This window comes from Vipera berus (genome assembly GCF_964194415.1).
Source record: "Vipera berus genome assembly, chromosome: 9".
Taxonomy (NCBI): Eukaryota; Metazoa; Chordata; class Lepidosauria; order Squamata; family Viperidae; genus Vipera; species Vipera berus.
In genome coordinates this window covers 5,280,603-5,283,672 of record NC_138212.1, presented here as the reverse complement: position 1 = coordinate 5,283,672, position 3,070 = coordinate 5,280,603, and the positions used below count along the sequence as shown (strand labels likewise).

Genomic DNA, 3,070 nt, shown 5'->3' with positions numbered 1-3,070 from the left:
ACTTATAGGCCTTGGTGGGAATCACAACAGATCTTTCATCATACCTGGGCTGTTTCCCAGGTGTGGTGGCCACCAATCCAGGAACAGAATCATATCTGTTATTTTTATAATACTACACTTCATTGACCTCAAAACCTCATTAATATCTCCGTTATTTCCATTTCATCTCAGCATACCTGGAGGGAGCAACCCAACATTATGCCTTCCTATCCTCAACTTAAATCTTCTCAACCGGTTAGAATTGATCCTCAGATGCATCTGAGTTTAAACCTTTATATTGGAAGCCTTGATGTTTTATTTCTCTGTTATCGATCACAATGGGGTTTTGTTTTTTTCTGATTAAATTTTGCAGCCTCTCCTCCACTCTCCTTTACTGCCAAGTCATGTGCAACAGCTGAGCAATGTTCTATAGCTTATTATAGCCTCACGTCAGTAGCCGGAAAATACCACCAGATGAGAGTAGCATGTTGTGAGAATGATGGCTGTAATACTGCACCTCTTCCATGTAAGTAACCTGAGGTTAAATTGTCCATTCTAACAGCCAGCAGACTCTCCGTTTGAAAGAGTAGATTCTCCTTGCTTTCAGCACCTTGTATGTTTGGTGGTGGAGGGATCAAGTAACATGAAAATCCTTAGAAAGAAGTTGTAGCGAAAAGGAGGACAACATTTTTTGAAAAACCACCCCCCAGCCTCAGTGTAATGATCTGGTTCCTTCTGACAGAAATCGGAGTGGAGGAGATTAACATTTTATTTTGCATTATTTCTAAAGACTCCAATATGTCCTTGAAGTGTCGTTAAGAAATGGTGCGTTCCAGATTTCACACTCTACTCCAGTAGGGACACAAGGTGATTAGCTATTTGGGGAAAACAAATCTTTTCCTGACTGAGAATTATAAGAACCATAGTCAAAATGCTTAGAGGGAACTTAGTTGGGCTATAAATACTTCAGAAAGGATTGTGGCTGTTAAACTATTTGCTAATTCAGAAGCTTCCTTTCTGCAGTGCCACGGCGTGACATCCTTAAACCCAACGGGTTTATCTGCCCAGGCTCTTACGAACAAAATGGTGTTTCTGAAGAAAGTGGACCCGTTCTCTGTCTTGGGGATGAGGACCAATGTTTCAGTGCGAAATTCAGCATACGTGCACGTGAGCAACTCTTTCTTTCTTGAACATTCTAGAAACAAATAAAATTAAATGTATGGGAAATGAAAGAAAAACATAAAGAAAGTAAAACCAGTAGGAAATCATTCCTTGTGAGAATATTTCATTCTTTGGCAATGTTCAGGTTTTTTTTTAAAGTGCATAAAAGAAGAAAATAAATTTAATCTGGATTAAAACTGATTTTAGTAATTTGGGGATAGTTATAATAATAATAAAGTTGGAAGGGACCTTGGAGGTCATCTAGTCCAACCCCCTGCTCAGGCAGGAAACCCTGTACCATTTCAGACAAATGCCTGTCCAGTCTCTCAGCTGACAGAATGTGGGTAGACATGCATCAGGGGATAGACTGCCCAAGATTATGGGCTACCCAACAAAGACCTGTCACCTCATCTACTATTTATTTACCTCACAAGGAAGTTGAATGTTCAACAGACCTTGTCCAGATGACTAGACAGATACAGTACATACTTTTATTAATGTATCTCAATGCTATACCATTAAAAGTGAAGAGAAAATGAAGAAATGTTTCCTAAATCCTTTATTCTCGCCCTTCCCAGTGTCAGCATACAATTCAACGGTCAAAAGCCAGGGATGTACAAACAAGAAAACATGTTCCTACCCAACAGGAGTGGTGAAAGAAGCAAATGGATTAATCATTTTTGACGTTGAAAAATCAGAATGCCAGGATCCTGAGGGACTGGAAGGATGGAGAGGCCTTTCAAAAACATTTGGTCGGAGTTGGAATTAAGGGCTTAATCCAAAGAGCAGTGAGAATTTGGGATGAAAGACACTCAAGTTTGAGATTAAAGTTTAAGATTTGAGTTGGTGATGGGTGATGGGATTTAATTACTACACTTCGATATTCTAACTCACTGTGAGGTTCTTTCTTAACTTTCAACTGTCATGAAGCTGTAATCAAAATAAACTAAGAATGCAAGTAATCGAGTCTTCTGTAGTTCATTCAAGTGATTAAACAAGCGGCAGGAGATATTTATTTTAATAATATGACATATTCATTTATTCTGATGAATGAATGAACCTTTATTGTCAAAGTACAACCATGTATTCATTGAGATTGGCTGAGCCTCTCTTCGTGCCCCCCCACCACAACTCACAATAGTTTTTTATCTCATCTCTATTATTTTCATAAATATATAATACTTCTTTCTCCTCCTCTTTTCCTCACAACCACTACGATATGTGAGGTGGTTTGGGCTGAGAGAGAGGGCCTGTCCCAAAGTCACCCAGTCAGCTTTCCTGCTTAAGGCAGGACTAGAACTCACAAACTCCTGGTTTCTAGGGTGGAAGTTGTCTCTCATAGCATCCATTCTTAGGAATTCATATCAATAATCTCCAGGAACTTTCCTTTGAAAGACCTCCTGTAGTTCACCCTTGGGAGTCAAGAGGGGGAGAAAGGCATTTTACCCTGGATAATCTGGTATGCTTATTGAGATCATTGATATAGCTTCCATTCTCTTAATGTCTCTGGATGATTTACCAACGTTAAATTAAAAATCTGTTGGAAGTAGTAATTTGTGTAATACAAGAACTAGTAAAGCAATTAAGTTAAAGCAAGTCAAAGAGTGGGTGTCATTGGAAATCAGCTTGGAATGGTCCCAGGGGCCCATCACTACCATCCTGAGATCACAAGCTCTTCTAGACTTGTGTCTCTCAACCTCAGCAATTCAACATGGGAAAACCCCAGAATTCCCCAGCAACACTTTAATTCTGGTAGTTGGTACACAATATTAAAGCTGCTGAGAAACATGATCTACACAGGAACATAAAAAATCAGAATAACAGAATAGAAGAGCTGAAAGGAACCTTGGAGATCTTCTAGTCCAACCCCCTCTTCAAGCAGGAGACCCAATGGTGGGATTCAAATATGTGAACAACCGGTTCTCTGTGT

The 3,070-nt window shown here is 39.4% G+C and overlaps 1 long non-coding RNA gene across 1 annotated transcript; it reads left to right on the top strand.

Moving 5' to 3' along the window:
- Positions 1-454: 454 nt before the first annotated feature.
- On the top strand, positions 455-2,061 carry LOC308672458. The gene is made up of 3 exons (XR_014027421.1): positions 455-505; positions 1,003-1,146; positions 1,719-2,061. It is a non-coding gene; the product is annotated as an uncharacterized lncRNA (long non-coding RNA).
- The last annotated feature ends 1,009 nt before the right edge of the window (positions 2,062-3,070 follow it).